The sequence below is a fragment of the Puma concolor genome, chromosome C2 (assembly GCF_028749965.1).
Source record: "Puma concolor isolate L17-30 chromosome C2, mPumCon1.1.hap2, whole genome shotgun sequence".
NCBI lineage: Eukaryota > Metazoa > Chordata > Mammalia > Carnivora > Felidae > Puma > Puma concolor.
The window spans coordinates 47,001,925-47,020,217 of NC_141675.1; the positions used below are offsets into that span (position 1 = coordinate 47,001,925).

The window sequence follows — 18,293 nt, forward strand, 5'->3', positions numbered from 1 at the left end:
GTAACTGGAAATAGGGTTGAATTGGCAGTGTCTTGTGCCAAATCTCTGGATCTTAAACTATTAAGAATATAAAATTATTGTTTTTATTTGTGAATAATCTAATGAGATTAGTGTGCAGCTCTCATTAGTCTCCAAATGTTCAAAGGCAACATCTGCAAGTAGTTCTGTGAGTCACGTTGGAGTTTAAACAATTTTCCCAGTTCCACTAAAAACAAGTAAGCTCTTAGGGAATGGAAAAAAGGAAAAGTAGATTTAGATGAACAATAACTGATAGGGCCAACTAGGAGAAAATAGACTCAGGCAACATAAGTCTCTTTTTTTTATCATTATAAATATAGCCATGGTTTGAAGACCATAAGAAGCAAATAAATATAAAATAATAATCAAAGATCACATTGTTCACATTTCTATCCATGGCAGAGCCAACTGGATCCCTACACGATATCCATTCTTGCTTTCTGCTTTAAGAGCAAACAGCGAGTATTATTTGGAGCAGTGATATGCCCAACAAAAATATTTTACTTCCCACTCTTCCATATATGCTAAAGGTTTCAACATGACTAAACCCTGACTAATGAGTTAGAAGTTAAAAGTTTTGGGAAGAGACTCCTAGTATGGTTGGTTCCTTAAGGGATAATATTTCCCTTTTGCTTTATTTTCTCTTCCCCTTTTTTGCTGTCTGGTAATGGATGGGGAAGCTGGGGCCACAGCAGCTGTTTTGAACAGTGATTGCCTTCAGGGTAGAATTTAACCAACACTGGGCTAAGTTCAGTTTTATTTTGGGTTAAAGAAAAACAATATGACTTTTAAAATCTTTTCACACATTTTTTTCATACAGACCACCTAATCTTAACTGATACACAACAACTACAATATAAGTTCCTTGGAAGCAGAGGCCTTTTTCATTTTGTTCAGAGCCCAGCACACAGGCAAGCCCACAGAGGTTCAAAAATATCTGTTGAATCTGAATGTCTAATACTGACTCTTTCCCTTTTATATTTTCTTGAATAATTCCTTTCTACCTCTCCTCTTTTCTACTTTTTATACCATAATTTCCTAAAATATTTCCTCCATTGTCTTTTTGCTTCCTCTTCCATCAGTCTTTGTTCCTCATATTTACCGTTGTAGTTCACGTGTTTCTTCTTGTTTAGATGAAAGTCTGTCCCAATGAAAAATGAACAAAATATAAATCCAAAAGAAATGATGATTCTTCTTTCAAATTTGGTTTAAATAGAAACCAGCATGGTGGGCTACTTTGTATTTGTTTTTTTTTAATTTAAATACAAGTTAGTTAACATACAGTGTCATCTTGGCTTTAGGAGTAGAACCCAGTGATTCATTTCTTACATATGACACCCAGTGCTCATCCCAAGTGTCCTCCTTAGTGCTCATCACCCATTTAACCCATCCACCCTCCCACTTCCCCTCCAGCAACCCTCAGTTTGTTCTCTATTGTTAAGAGTCTCTCATGGCTTGCCTCTCTTTTATGTTTTTATCTTATCTTTCCTTCCCTTCCCCTAAGTTTATCTGTTGTGTTTCTTAAATTCCACATATAAGTGAAACTATATGATATTTGTCTTTCTCTGACTTATTTCACTTATTATAATACACTCTAGTCTATCCACATTGCTGCAAATAGCAAGGTTTCATTTTTCTGAAATGAAAGCAAAAATGAACTATTGGGACATTAAAATAAAAATCTTCTGCACAGCAAAGGAAAGAATCAACAAAACTAAAAGGCAACAACAGAATGGAGGAAGATATTTGCAAATGATATATCGGACAAAGGGGTAGTATCCAAAATCTATAAAGAACTAACCAAACTCAACATCCAAAACACAGTAATCCAGTGAAGAAATGGACAGAAAACATGAATAGACTTTTCCAAAGACATCCAGATGGCTAACAGACACATGAAAAGATGCTCAACATCACTCATCATCAGGGAATTACACAGGAAAATAAGAATACAGTTCTTATTACACAGGAAAATAAGAATACACTTAAAGAATACAGTTTTATCTTCCTAAATGTAAAATAAACCTTTCCTACATCCTTATAAATATTGTATAATGGTATTATGACCAAAAGACAAAGATTCAAATTTCATGGTCACTGTGAATTTAAGAACTTCAAAGTTTGTATTTTGAGTGAGTCAGTGGGGGATAGCTCATGAGAAAATGACAAATCAAGTTGAAGAGTTGGTCTCAAGGTTAAAATTCCCAATTAAGAAACAAATGTCACCTCCTAAATTTCAAAATAAAATTATAAAGGGAAAAGATTTCAGGCTGGAAAAGGAGAAATGATTAAATGTCTTCAAGCTGATTTTTTTAATGTGACTATTTGTCATTCAAATTACCAAGCCATACACATTTATTTTTGAATTCTTTTGAATTTCTAGGATAAGGGGCATTAGGATGAATTCAGTTAGAGAAATATATCACTGTAAGAATGTAAGAAAGTGTAAGAATAAGAGTCCTTTACTGCTAGTTGGAGAAGTCAAATAATGTGGAATTTTTTTTCTTTACTCTGGCTGTTTTTAAGATTTTATTTTCCCTTTATTTTTTTCATAAGTTTTACTAAATTGTGCATAGATGTGATGTTTTGGGTATTTATAATTTTGGAGAGTAGCAGTTCTTTGTAAAACTGTGTCTTGAGGGCCTCCTGGGTGGCTCAGTCAGTTAAGCATCAGACTTCAGCTCAGATCATGATCTCACAGTTGATGAGTTCAAGTCCCATGTCAGGCTCTGTGCTGACAGCTCAGAGCCTGGAGTCTGCTTAGGATTCTGTCTCCCTCTCTTGCGGCCCCTCCCCTTCTCATGTTCTCTCTCTCTCTCTCTCTCTCTCTCTCAAAAATAAATAAACATTAAAAAATGAAAAAAAAAACTATCTTGATATCTTTCTACAGCCTTGGAAAATGTTTTGCCATTGTCTCTTCAACTATTGCTTCAGTCTCATGTTCCCTCTTCTCTCTTTTCTTCTACATATGCATTTTACCATTTCCGACATTACTTATGTCTCCTAATCTTTTTTCTTTTTTTGACCAACCTTCTTTTCTCTTTGTTTTTCAATCTGGTTATTTTCTACTGACCTACATTTTTGTTTTCTTATATCTAATCTTCTGGTAATTTACCCACAAATATTCTTTTCAGTTATTGTATCCTTCAGTTCTGGAACTACCATTTGAATATTTTATATTTATATTTATATTTATATTTATATTTATATTTATATTTATATTTATATTCTATATATGTTATATGTTATATATTATATATATTCTTATGCTTTTTGAAACTATTTTGTCATCTATTTTATTGAACATATTGATTACAATTATTTTTACATTTCTGTTTTATCATTTCACTACCTAGATCATCTGTGGGTCTGTTTCTAGTACTTATTCCTTCTCTTGTTTTTTGATCATTTGGTACTATTGTAGATTTGTTTTGAATTCTAAACATTGTATATAAAAGACTGCCAAGACAGGAAGCTCTATGTGACATTATCTTTATCAAAGAATATTTAATTATTCTAGTGAGTAGTTAGTATAAGGGCAGATTCTCTCAGTCTAAGCTAGGATTAATAAAGTTTGAGAACTGGTTTGAAGCTTTGTAGAAGCTGTAATATTTTTACTTTGCCCATATTCCTGAAAAATTTGAGTTTTACCATTGCCTCTCTTTCTTGGAAGATTCTAATTTCCAATTTGTGTTCTTTTGGTGCTGTGAGACTGCTAAAAGGGTTTTGTTTTTGTTTTTGTTTTTGTTTTTTTGTTTTTTTTTTGTTTTTTGTTTTGCCTCCTAACCTGCTTACTTCTTAGTTCTTCAGTCTCTTACACCTTGAAATATTAATGCTTGACAAATGACTCAAGCAAAAAAAGGTTGTCCTCACTTCCTTACAAAGTCATTTTCTCTAGATCTTGTTCGTTTGGGTCTGACCTACCTTTTTAGCCATTATATTTTTACCACATCCCAAGTTTGACAAACACTCTAGACAGACTTTCTGCTTAAACTCTGAGCCTCCCGCTATGAAATGGCAAATAATAGTAAATGTTTCAATGGGAGAAAGCAGCTAAACAAGTATAGTTCCCTTTAGTGTGTTTCCATTCTCTTTTTGATCTGTACCTCTAATCATGGCTGCTTTAATTGCTCTCTAATGCCTAAATAAGCTGAAAATTTTTAGACTGAGATTTTATAGTAGCTTTTGACTGGAGACCTTGTGTAATACAAACTATTTCATTAGAGTTGGGAGATTTTTTGGAACCAACTCTTTGACCTTTCATTTTCCCTCTAGGCCTGACTTCTTGCTCTGTGGATTATGTTGTACCAAGTTAGAATTCTTCTTAATATACTAGTGACAATTTTCTTATGTAACATTTTAGAAATACTGGCAAGTTTATATTCAAACTGTACTACTTAGTTGTTTTGTCCCTAATTAAAGAGGAAGAAGAAGTTGGGGAGGGGACATGGATTTATCCCTATGGGATTAGTTGTTTTTATTATTTATGTGCCCAGAGGGGAGTATAGAAGAGAATTGGTTAAAGTTAAGAATTTTTGTTTTGTTTTCCTTAAATAGCAGTCCCATTGGGATTAAATTATACTTTGGCCAGCTTCTTACATTTATTTGCCAATGGACAAGTCCAAATATGAAGGAATTTTGGTTCTATTTGGATTGATATAATTAGCCTGTCTATAAATAGATTATTTATATCTGTATATTTTAGTTGATGACTTGTCTTATAGAAGACAAATTGTTATTTTAAAATGTCCAGAGTGTTGAAGAGAAGATCCAAAGGAAGGAATGTTTGTTCCTGCTAACGTAGTGTGCATACTATACTAGAAAGATGGTGGGGCAGTGGGATAGGGAATGCATATTCATATAGTGGGATCTTAAAAATGACATACATTATCCTCTCTCTGCTCCTCCCTCCCCTCTCTCTCCAAAATAAATAAACATTAAAAATAAAAAACAAGACAGGTGCCTGGCTGGCTCACTCAGGTGAGCATCCGACTTCAGCGCAGGTCATGATCTCATGGTTCATGTTCAAACCTCGTGTCAGGCTCTGTGCTAACAACTCGGAGCCTGGAGCCTGCTTCAGATTCTGTGTCTCCTTCTCTCTCTGCCCCTGCCCCACTCACGCTCTGTGTCCCTCTGTCTCTCAAAAATAAATAAATATAAAATAAAATTTTTTTAAATAATGAAAAAACAAGATAAATCCTTTTCTAGAATTTTAGAAGTACAAGTTTTATGGATACTCTTGCATGATTTTCACTTAGATATGAGACTATAGTTTCATAAGGTTATCTGGTGTGTTTAATGCTTTACTTCTATGCATTCCAACTGAAATGGCATATCTGGTATTGTGTGACAAAATGCCCATTTTAGTTCCTGTTGCAGAAATCTTAAATATTTCATGTTGTGCTGACAACACTAAGGTACTTATCTCAAAGAACTATATTTTGATGTGGTCATTGGCCTTTCTCCTAAATAATTCTAAATAGAGAAATACAGAAATGAAACTTATTTTTTTCTTTGTTCTCATGCGGTAACTGTTAAGGTGAGTCTCAAAGAGTTTATTGAAAACATATGGTCTTAGTGACACATGAAAAAAATAATACTCATCTTCATGGTAATAATCAAATTCCAATTAAACATAGCTTAATTAACCAGTGTCTCTATGTAGTAGTTTGAAATAAGTCATTATATCTAGCTTGCATATCAATTTTATGCTCTTTTAACTTTCTAAAAAAAAACTGTTGGAGGGATTATTGCTTTCAATCTTCAGAAAATTCTAGAGGCTTCTTTCTTCATAAATCACCTGAGGATAGTTGAGAGTTGACATTCTCATGGTCATGTACAAAGTCAGGAATGTAGCTCAATTTTTAATTTATAGTCCCCTCTATTTTTTAAACTCCACAGTTTATTAATTAGCAACTGGAAATAATCAAACAAAACAGATTTTATGATCAATATGACTACACATTTAGTCAAACTTGCTTTGAAATGGAAGGATTAATCAAAATTATATGATTTCACCTTTGCTCATCATCTGTTGAAGTTCGTCTGTTGAATTGTTAGTGTAATTTTTGGTTAATAAGGAGATTTGCCTTCCTTTTGTTTTCATGAACTCTTAAGGAAAATAGAGAAGCAGAGTGGGTGATTACCTAATGTAATAGCAGCATTCAATCTACTACAATAGCATATATATTTTCTTCAAAGAGTGTCACAGGACATGTACATCTAGATGGATAAGAAACTGATTATTAAAAGAGAAATTATGAGAAACTACAAAATGCAAAATGAAAAGATATGATTGAGGTGGATGTGAAAAAGCACAGAATTTTCAATTTCATTTTCAACCAATCAGGAAAGCTGTATAGAACAGGTGGCATTTCACACAGAAAAAAAAAAAATAGGTACTTTGATCATCTGGTAAAGAAAAGACATTTTAAATGCAATTTTGATTCACTTGTAGACTTATTCCAGTTTTAGACTCTGTATTTTTTAATTTGCTGATAGAGTATAATTAGAAACTAATGTAAATTTTCTCCTGTGCTTTAAGAATCTTGACATTTAGTACTTCATTTTAACAATGCCTTTTATAAGGTGTCATTTCCTTTTATAGTCATTACACTTAAAATTTTTTCTTCTGCTTTCACAGAAAATAAAAGATAAAAACAGTATTAGGATAACTGGCAATTCAAAGGCAAAAAAGGGGCTCCAAGACACAGATAGCTAAGTAAACATAAAAGAAAAGTTATGTATTGCTCCCACGTAAAATTAAATTATAGCTGTAAGAATATAAATGGCTCAATCTGTATTATCTTTTATTGATCCAGCAGCTTGTTGCTATAAAAATACTGACAATTATAAATATAGTCCTTTTCCTTCTGCCATTGGAGCCCTCATATCTTCCTATGAAAGTCACAAGTGAGAGATAAATTTGACACCTTGGATAGGAAATTGAATAGAAGCAAGAAATCAAGTAGAAATTCAAATCTCTCCCTTGACTCTCACAGGAACATATGAAAGTGACTTCCATAATGGCAAAATTTTCCGAGAACATTAAATTAGAATTTTAAGGACATGTTTATTCCAAATCAATATGACTCCAGAGATTGAAAAAATTCATGCCTTTGAGAATAATGCATAGTGTCATTCTGAACAGGCAAGACATACTTATGAAATGTCCTAAAGAACAAAGAATAGAGCTGGGAGAAATATTAAATTTACTTTTATTACAAAACCTTCCTAGAATTTAACTTAATTTAAAATTAAAATAACTTCATCTTCATTATTTTTATAATCGTTGCCGAATGTTTATTGAGTGCCTACCAAGTACAGAACAGAGAATTAAGTATTGCCAGCCCAAAGAACAAATGATAGTCTCTCCCTACAGGGGCACACTATCTTTGGAAAAGAGAAAGTAAGTTTCTACTGACATATGTTCCCATTACTTATATTACTCTCTTGCCCTGTTTGGAACCATACAATTCTAATAATTCTTTGGGCTTTCATTTAATACAGGTTTTTATTTTTCCTTTTTGGAGTAAGTTGAGACGATGGAAGTCGTGGGAAAATCTACCTCAAATCTCACATCATAAAACCCTACTGTGTCTCAGCAGGGACTTTGGGTATCAGTAACTCCCTCCTGAAATAAAAATTTAATGGTCAATGTGTTTGTCCTACAGTATTAGAAGTCCCCAACCTAGGGGTGCCTGGGTGGCTCAGTTGGTTAAGCGTCTGACTTCGGCTCAGGTCATGATCTCACAGTCTGTGAGTTTGACCCCCATGTGGGGTTCTGTGCTGACAGCTCAGAGCCTGGAGCCTGCTTTGGATTCTGTGTCTCCCTCTCTCTCTGCCCATCCCCCACTCATGCTCTGTCTCTCTCTGTGCCAAAAATAAACATTAAAAAAATTAAAAAAAAAAGTCCCCGACCTAGCATCGTTAGACAATATGAGAAAATGCTTTAAAGAAAAACTAAGTTTTAATTTTTTTACAGCTATATCATTTGCAGAATATGAATCACACTGTGTTGTCACCTAGCAACTATTTATTTGATATGATATTTTAGCCTAAAACAGACATTTTTCCTATGACTAAATTCTATTCCAAATCTATCACATCTATTTTCACATCTATTTTCTATGTCCTGATAGAAACCATAATAACTTACTAGAACAGGCAAGTGTCAGATCTGCTAATAATGAAAGCTGCAGTGGGGCCTAAAACACAGATGCTGGGTGGTACTTGCTGACTCTGGACATGTTTAGGATGTTATTTCATGAACCATGTTCAGAATGAGAGGAAAATCAATGGGAAAACTTACTGGATTAAACCTCATAAACTTGATGTGTCTTTCTTCCTCTTCTTTTCTGGGCTTCCCTGTGATACAGTACTCTTCACATTTTATTGTAATGGTCTGTTTGTGTTTCTTTCTACCCAAACTATAGGCTTTTTAAGTGAGTAGAGCCTATTGTATGAAGTAGGCAAAGTGCTTACATCATAGTAGATGTCAAAAATGCTTAAATGGATGAATGGGATAAGGATCTAAAATGGTATTGTAGCTATCAGAGAAATAAGAAACAAGTTGTAAATACTGTCATAGGATCTTGAGGTCTATGATTTTATACAACTTGGCGTAATTATAGAATATGAAGTATAGAGGCTTGGTATTCATCACTGGCCATGATCTTATAATTTGTTGAATAAATATTTTACAAATGCTGGAAGACAGAATGAACAATTCCCAAGCAACCCTGGCATTCATAATTTGGAGTTATTTGAAGTTTTGCTCCGTCACAAATTTGAATCTCATGTATTCTACATGAGCTGGTGAGTCACTCAGCTGGTGATAGAGCCTAGCCTTGAATGTCCCAGGCAATTATGTTGTCAAAGCTGTGATCCCTGAGAGTTTGGCCCTCAGCTCTGATGCTGTAAAGTTCTAAATGTCCTGAGACCTGAGAAAACAAAAAAAAAGCACCAATTTGGTCAACTGTTCCCCACCTACTTCTCGAGGCAACTTTGATTTTTTTCTGTTCATCATTAGTTACATGGTAACCTTCAGAAGGAATTAAAAATTTCCTTTTAATGTGAAAATTGCATTGCATAAAACTCTTCATGTAAGTTTAAAAGGTGAGATGATAAGAAGAGGAACTGTACTGGCATTTAGGTGAAAGCTAGAAGCTTATGCAAACATTGTGGTATACTTAAATTTCAGGTTTCAAGAAAATTTTGAGAGTTATCATTCATGAATTTCACAAGCTTACTGTGCATGCAAGAATAAAGGAAAAAAAATTGGGAAATGGAGGAAAAGTATTTATTGAATACTCACATTCAGGTCTCCTGTGAAGCATTTGTCTTATAAAAGAAGAAGTAATTTAGTGAAGCTCAGAAAATCTGATTCTGTTCCAAATGTACAATAACAAATTAAACAAGAGATCTATTTTGGTTGAGATGAAATCAGTCAAAGAAAAGATAAACATTAAATAAACTGACACCATAACTTCTAAAAATATAAAAGTAATAAAAGGTAGAAGTTAAATCAACTTACAAGAGAAAGAAGATACAAATTCAGGGATAAAACCAAAGGCAATGAAAATGTAAATGGGAGGTGGAGTGCCATACGCTTTATATTATCTGGTAGAATTGTCCAGTGCAAACTATATCAGAAATTATCATTAGAATTGGAGGCAGATACAGATCCAATCAAGTTATAGAATTACATGCATTGTCTTCACAGGAACATTATTTTTGTACTGATCGTCAATAATATTTACAGCTCTCCTTCTGTACATTTGTCACAATTGTGCTCTTTTATTTGGATGATTATTGATATAATGACAATTTTTCCAATAGACAGGAATTTCCAAGAGGTAAAGACCGTGCCCAACTTGCTCACCACTGAATATCAAGTACATAACACAGAGTGTGACATAGGACAGGCATTTAAACACCTTGTTGAACTTACAAGTGGACAATGATGTTCATTGGTTCTGCGAGGATTCAACTGCACACGGTGCTACCTTTGGCTACCATTAAACATTTTAAATTTGAAAAGTAGAAAGATCTGTGTGTGACTCCTACACCTACAAAATAGGTTTGTGGTGAGCTAAATGGATCCAGGAAACAGGAAAGGACGGATGAGCATCTGACAGGGGTATTTCCACTGGGCTGCTCAGATGCTTGCTTGCTCTCTGCCACCTGGACATATTTAAATCCAAACCCAAATGAATAATTAAATTCAACTGCATGAAGGGATTCCTTGTCTTTTTGTCTAGGGCATTTATCTTAGTGATTCTTAAAGTGTGGTCCCTCGAGCAACTTCATCAGCATCATCTGTAAATTTGGTAGAGACGTAAAATTTTCAGCCCCCTACCAGACCTACTCAGTCAGAAACTGGTAATGGGTCCCAGATATCTGTGTTTAATGAGCTTGCAGGTGGCTCTAAGATAAAATGTGAGAAACTCCAAACACTGTGTGAAGTGAATATTACTGTATAGACTAGTGAATTTTCATCGCACATCCTTTGTTGTCATGGAGTCCACAATAAGCAATATTGTAACCATGGCTATGGTGGCTCCATCAACATGTGGACTCCCAGCCTTTCAACATCCATGTGAATAACAGTTGCAGTTGTGCTTCTTTGATTTTGGAAGAAGTAGGACAGAACTGTAAATTATTATGGATTGCATTTACACATGACACTACATCTAATAATCAATGTTGTTTTCAAATACTTTTAAGAATAAAGGAAATGCATTATAGAAAAAGGAAATATGACTTTAATAGTTCTGCCTATGACTCCCTGTGAAACCTTTGTTCTCCAGGTTCCTCTTTTTTTTTTTTTTTTTTAAATTTTTTTTTTTTCCAACGTTTATTTATTTTTGGGACAGAGAGAGACAGAGCATGAATGGGGGAGGGGCAGAGAGAGAGGGAGACACAGAATCGGAAACAGGCTCCAGGCTCCGAGCCATCAGCCCAGAGCCCGACGCGGGGCTCGAACTCACGGACCGCGAGATCGTGACCTGGCTGAAGTCAGACGCTTAACCGACTGCGCCACCCAGGCGCCCCTCCTCTTTTTTTTTTAACACCACACAATATACTGCACATATTAAAAGTATACAATTTGATTAGTTTTCATGTGTACCTACCGTGAACCATCACCACAATCAAGATCATGAGTATATCAATACCCACCAACGGATCCTTGCAGTCATTCCCACTCAAACTTCTCTGTCCCTCCTCCCCCTTCTCGAAGCAACAACTAATAGGCTTTCTGTCACTATAGATTACTTTTTATGTTCTAGAATTTTATACAACTGGAATCATACTGTATGTATGCTTTCTTGCCTCGATTCTACCACTCAGCATAACGATGTTAATATTCATCCATTTTGTAGCATATATCAATAGTTCGTTCCTTTTTCTTGCTGACAAGTATCCATTACATGGACATACCAAAGTTTGCCAACCCATTAACCTGTTGATAGGCATTTTGGTCTTTTTAGTGGAATATTACAAATAAAGCTATTGTGTGAACTTGTGCCCAATTCTTTGTAGGGATGTAGGCTTTCATTTTCTTTGGGAAAGGCTAAGGAGTGGAGTGACTAGATTATATTGCACACATATGTTAAACAGATTAAGAAACTGTCAATCTCTCAAAGTAGTTATATTATTGGACATTCCCATAAGCAGTTCATGAGATATCCAGTTTCTCTACTTCGTTATCAACATTTGGTGTGGTCAACATTTTCAAGTTTAACCATTCTAAAATATTTCCTTTTTAATGTCTCCTAACTTGCTTAATCGCATTCAGATTTTTTTTTCATCTCACACATCAAACTTTTTATGTTTAGAAGTTCAAATTGGGTGGATTTATATCTTCCATGACTCTCCTCAACTCTTTGAACATATGTAATATAGTTGTACTAGCAGTATCAATGTCCTCATTTGTTGATTTTAACATTTTATTAGTTCTAGTCCAGTTTCAATTTATTGGGGTTTTTTTCTCCTCAATGTGGCTTATATTTTATTATTGCTTTGCAAAGGTATAATGGTTTGGGGGGTGTTTTTGTTTGTTTTTTGTTTTTGCCAGTCATGAATTTTACTCTATTGAGTTCTGGATCGTTTTGTTTTTATACAAATATTCATGAGGTTTGTTCTATGATGCATTTAAGTTACTTGCAATTTGCTCTTTTTGGGTCTTTTTAAATTTTTTTTCTTAAAAAAATTGTTTTAATGTTTATTTATTTCTGAGACAGAGAGAGACAGAGCATGAGCAGGGGAGGGGCAGAGAGAGAGAGGGAGACACAGAATCAGAAGCAGGCTCCAGGCTCTGAGCTGTCAGCACAGAGCCTGATGGGGCTCAAACTCACAAACCATGAGATCATGACCTGAGCCAAAGTTGGTCGCTCAACCGACTGAGCCACCCAGGTGCCCCTGTTCTTTTTGGGTCTTGATTTTATATTTGTTAGAATCAGAGCAATTCTAGGTAAGGCTAAAGATTCCCACTATTCAGGGAAGTCTCTTGTTTACCCAGTGCCCTTTCATCATGAGGTTTTCCAGTTCAGCTGGTGGTAACAGACATTACTCCAAGTCCTTTGTGAGTGCTAGGCATTGTTACTTCTAAAACTTTCCTCACCCTGGAGTAGTCTCCATGCATGTGTTAGTATCCAGTCACATACTCAAGGGGTATCTTCCTGGAGCATGCTCTCTCTCTCTCTTTCTTTCTTTCTCTTGCTCTCCTTCTTGCTCTCTTCTTCCTGATACTCTGCACTGCAAATTCTAGCTACCTCAGTTTACACACACAGTTCCATGTCCTCCATACACTAGGCTCCTACTGGATCTCTCTTAGCCTAGAAACTTTTTTTAGAGTTTATTTATTTATTTTGAGAGAGAGAAAGAGAGCATAAGTGGTGGGGGGGGGGGGCAGGGGACAGAGAGGAAGAGAGAGAATCCCAAGCAGGCTTTGTGCAATCAGCACAGAACCCAGTGCAGGGTTTAAACCCATGAACCCTGAGACCATGACCTGAGCTGAAACTAAGAGTCCAATGCTTTAACCAGCTGAGCCACCCTAGGTGCCCCTTATCCCAGAAAGTCTTAAGGAAGCATTTGTTAGGCTCACCTTTTTGTTTCCTATTTCTCAGGTCGCACTCTCCTTCATCATCTGACACTGTTTTATATACTTTGCCTTATGGGGGAATTATCTCAAATGGGAGGGTAAATTCAGTCTTTATTACTCCATTTTAACTGAAGACAAAAATATCTCCTCATATTTTTAAAGTCACATTTGGAATAAATGACCTTTAAAGATCAACCCAGCTGTGTGTAGACCCAGTTATGTACTGCCCAATAGGCTGCACTGACATGTACTCTCCAGACCTCAACTTCCTGACTTTGTCTTTTTTTTTTTTTTTTCAACGTTTATTTATTTTTGGGACAGAGAGAGACAGAGCATGAACGGGGGAGGGGCAGAGAGAGAGAAGGAGACACAGAATCGGAAACAGGCTCCACGCTCTGAGCCATCAGCCCAGAGCCCGACGCGGGGCTCGAACTCACGGACCGCGAGATCGTGACCTGGCTGAAGTCGGACGCTTAACCGACTGCGCCACCCAGGCGCCCCTCAACTTCCTGACTTTGTTCTTGGCCTGAGCAGCCCTAGCTTTGAAATACACAGTTCTGGGGATGATAAAGTCCAACTGCTGCCATCATCACTATAGATCAAGAACCCCCCAACTGGTAGTGACCACTGTCTCCAAACCACTGGCTGGGTCAAAGCTGTAAAGGGTATGGTTTCTCTGTTGTTCTGTAGAAGAGCTAGATCATACAACCCAGGAGTGTGGGGACTTCATAGACCCTGGAGCAGATGTGACCAGTGAGAAATAGTAGAACCATCAGATGAATTACTCTTTTCCCCAAACCCCATGCCCACCTAGGAGACATGAAGCTTGTCCAGAGATATCATATATAACTAAATAATAACCGACTGCATTTTCTTGTAAAATCACAGACAACTGGATTCATTTCTCCTCCTCACTACTGCCTCATTTCCCTTTTTCCTTCACTCTCACTGCATTTGCACATAATGTTTCACCCCTACCAAAGAGCATTAATATATACATTTTGGTTCAGACTCTTTTCTGGGGTACTCAGGCTATGAGAGTGGGGGAAATAAGAGAATATAAGAAAGATAATAATCATCCCATTACATAACACCTACTTGCTCCATTTTTACACACAAAAAATGTAAAATTTTCTCTGGATATTTTAAATGAAGAAACAAAAACATTTTAATTTAACATGTTGAAAATTTAGCCCAAATTTACAGAACCTGGAGAAATATTATCAGAGACTGTTGGTCTTGCTGAAGGAAAAGTAACATAATGTGGATCCTCAGTTCTAGAATAGCTGCCGAATCAGGGAACGTAGAGAATTCTACATGCAGGTGCAACGTCACTGTGAACGCTGGAATTTCAGAGCTCTTACCTAGAACATGATTTGAAGGTTTGTGGGAGAATGATGATCTAAAAATTGAAGCAACCTGTAGTTTGCCTGCATTCTTAAATACCATGATTACTTTAAATAGAAGAAGCTGAAATGTTTTTGCCTTGGTGTTCTGTCCTGTATCACAGCTTTGTGATTTGTTTAAACAGATCTCTTCAGCACAGTGGAGTGATATTAAGCATGTGACTCCCATGCCAAAGTTACAGACTATGCACTAGTTGAAGAAAAGATCATTTGGTAAGTATGAATTTGAAGGTGGGTAAGTAAGTAAGTTTTAATAGTTTATGTAGACAGTACATTTTTAATCAGAAACCAATTACAATGTGAGATTTATTCATGAAATACTAGATTAGTACAGTGAGAGTCCTAACAAAATTATGATTTTTAACTTTCCTCCTATAAATTATTCTTGTTTATTCATAGAAACCAATAAAGTGAAATAAGGGAGTCTAATGTTCTTTTCCTTTCTAATGCAATTTATTTAAAGAATCTTAATACCTAGTATTGCGGGTTGAATTGTATTCCTCAATAAGATATGTTGAGATCCTACCTCAGTATTTGTCCATGTGATCTTATTTGGAAATAGGGTCTTTGCAGATTAATCAAGTTCAAATGAATTCATGCTGGATTAGGGTGGACCCTAAATCCAGTTACTGCTGCCCCTATAAGAGAAGGAAAATTTGGATATTGACACATACAGAAAACATGTGATGAAAAAGGCACAGATTGGAGTGATACATCTGCAAGCCAAGAATAGCCAGCGAGCAATGCTAGAAAGACTCTCCCAGAGAGCCTTTGGGGATAACAGGCACCTGCTGACACCTAGATTTCAGACTTCAAGCCTCTAGAACCATGAAAGAATAGATTTCCACTGTTTTAAGCCACGTACTTTACGGCAATTTCTTATAGTAGCTCTAGAAAACTAATGTACTTAGTTATAATTGTTAAAAGACTTTTTTTTGTTCTTATGTCATAAGTTTTATAAAAATTCAATAAAGTTAACAAAGATTTGTTTTATGATATTATTACAAATTATACTACATTAAGGAATCTTTGAGGCTTACATTTGAACTCTATATAGAAAATTTTATTGACAAAATATTTTCTTTTCCATTAAGGAATTTCCTATAACTCCTATTCAGTCCAATTTAACAGGTTGTTTGTAATTACCTGTCTGTGAATAGTACTCTGGAAGGTAACAACATTGCCAACAACTTGACTTCAGACTTCTGGTCCCTTGTTTTAAGTCACCTGGTTTGTAGTAATTTGTTATGGGAGACCCAGGAAACAAATAACAATACTGACAACTTCAGGATTTTTTGTAGATGACAAGGGGATTCAAGTCCCAGCCTTATGACCTCATTTTACATTAATCACCTCCATAAGGGCCCTATTTTTAAATATAGTCATTTGGGTGTTGGGATTTCAACATATAAATTTGCAGGGGCGGGGGTCACGATTCAGCCTATAACATTGTGATTATTTTTCTTTATTTCTTTAGATATTTTTAAAATTTTTGTCTTCCCATAAAATGACCCCTTACTCTTGTAACCTTTTACTTTTTAGAACCAAATTTCCCTAAAACACTTTGTTCATATGATTCATATGAGGGTAGCCACAACCCCACACCAGGGATGGCACATGCCATAGTCCTAGTTATTCAGAGAACCAATGAAAAACTTTGTTTGGCCTCTGCAAAAAGATAGTGGCCACTATATATCATGTTCCCCCCAGGGTCACTAGAATTAACCTTTACACAATGTGGAGTGAGCCTGCCAGAAAATAAAGGCACTCAGAAGAAAATAAGGCCAGAGAGAGAAGAGACAAGACAGACAGGTACCTGCTAATATTCAAACATTCAATGCAGTCTGTCAGAAGCTTGACCCATACATAACTTTTGAATTACCTGATAAATATCCTATATTTGCTTAAGCCAGATTACATTGGCATTCTGTTCGTTAATATTAGAGTCCTGACTACAACAATTCTGGAGTTATAGAAAACTTGTAAGTAGATATCATAATCTTCTATTGTCTGGGCAATTGTGTTAGATCATGTGATAGGTAGTTTTTAAGATAGTCCCCAGTGATCCTCATCTTCTAGTATAAGATGCAACCTCTTCTCCTTAAGTATAAACTGAATTTACTGATTCACTTTTAATGAAGTGAATACAGCAGAAGAGATGGAATCCCACTTCTGAGATTGTTACAAAAGACCGTGTTTTTGGTGTTTGATGCTTTGTCTTACTCTCTTTTGGATCACTTATCTGGGTGGAGCCAGTGACGAGACTTGAGGCCCACCTGGTGAGGGACCACACAAGTGAAATTGGAAGCAAATCTTCTCCTCATTCTCCAAACCAATTAGGCCTTCAGATAAGACCATAGCTTCAAGCTGACAGTTTGATGCAATGTCATGAAAGACTTTAAGCCAGAGGCAGCCAGCTAAGCCATGCTTGGATTTCTGATGCACAGACACCATGAGAGTATAAATGTTTGCTGTTTTAAGCTGCTACATTTTAAAGTAACTTGTTATACGGTAATAGATAATACAAATCACTTGAAAAATAATAAATCTTGGAAGCTATTTGAAAGCAGTATTATATAGTATCATATCATATCATATCATATCATATCATATCATATCATATCATATCCACAAACAGAAATAAGCTGTTGGCCATCTATGAGTTGTCTTCTAGATAAGACATATATTTTCATTAACATTGAGGGTCTCAACACTTACAATCTCAGTAACAGGAAGGAAGCATCAAAGTATAAGAACAATTTGTGTTTCACACCCTTGAATTTGAATGCTGAGTCAACCCCAACTAACTGTATGACCTTGGGCAAATCACTTAAAATCTATGTGCTTCTGTTTCCTCTTCTGTATAATGGAGATAAGAAAATCCACTTAAAGAGTTTTCTGGAGATTAGAAATAATATATGTAGAATACTAAAACCATGAGTGGGCACACAGGACTGGAGCTTAATAATACATGGTTAGTATTTCTTTGACTAGTACCTTTAAGGTGAAAGAGCAGACTGACAACAGGAATGCATCCTTTGATATTGGCATGGTGCTTGGGTGTGGACCCAAGTTGTGACCACTTGCTTGTTAGGATTAGGTTCTAACTGACTGGTTGGCCCCACACAGTTCAATTCTCATACTAAGGTTGCTTGTGGTCCTTCTTTGAAACTCACTGGAAAATTATGTTGTGTTGGGTAGAAGATACACGTATTCAATGTGTGAGCTAGGTCACTTTTTCCGCCACAGTGGGACTTTACTATTGTCAATATTTTGTCAAGTGTCCCCAGACCTCTTTAATATGTCCCTTTCTGTAAAGGTATTAAAACATTTCACAAATTTGTTTACCTGTTTATGCCATAGTTAAATCGAATGTTTCCTGTTAGTTTAAATTACACCAATCTTTATCATATCCCCAGAGGACATTTAGGCAAGCTTATATATCATCCATTTGCAAATGGGAAAACCAGTACATCTAGAGGTTAAATCCATTTATAGTGTAGAGAAATCAAAGCCTATTACTGATTTGGAAAATCCCTGGAGAATTCTGTCTTTCCTATAGTTTAGGAACTTGCAAAATAATAATTATATATTATGTCAACAAAATCATTGACCGTAGTAAACGTGAGTTTGTTTCTCAGTGTATTTAAGTCTAGTCAGATCCTTATTAGAGAAAAGTGCCCAGTTTAGGAATTCATAAATAAAGTGGATATCTCAGATAGTATTGAATAATGAAATAAAATTAATAGTTGAGTGTTAATGTA

The 18,293-nt window shown here is 35.7% G+C and overlaps 1 long non-coding RNA gene across 1 annotated transcript in view; it reads right to left on the reverse strand.

Annotated features, from left to right (window-relative positions):
* Window positions 1-757: 757 nt before the first annotated feature.
* The window catches only part of LOC147577231 (uncharacterized), a 43,863-nt gene continuing 26,327 nt past the window's right edge, over window positions 758-18,293 (reverse strand). The window contains exons 2-4 of the long non-coding RNA XR_015240054.1: window positions 6,037-6,129; window positions 5,819-5,934; window positions 758-1,159 (exon numbers count right to left, since the gene is read on the reverse strand). This is a non-coding gene — a long non-coding RNA (uncharacterized LOC147577231). The remainder of the gene's footprint in view (window positions 1,160-5,818; window positions 5,935-6,036; window positions 6,130-18,293) is intronic.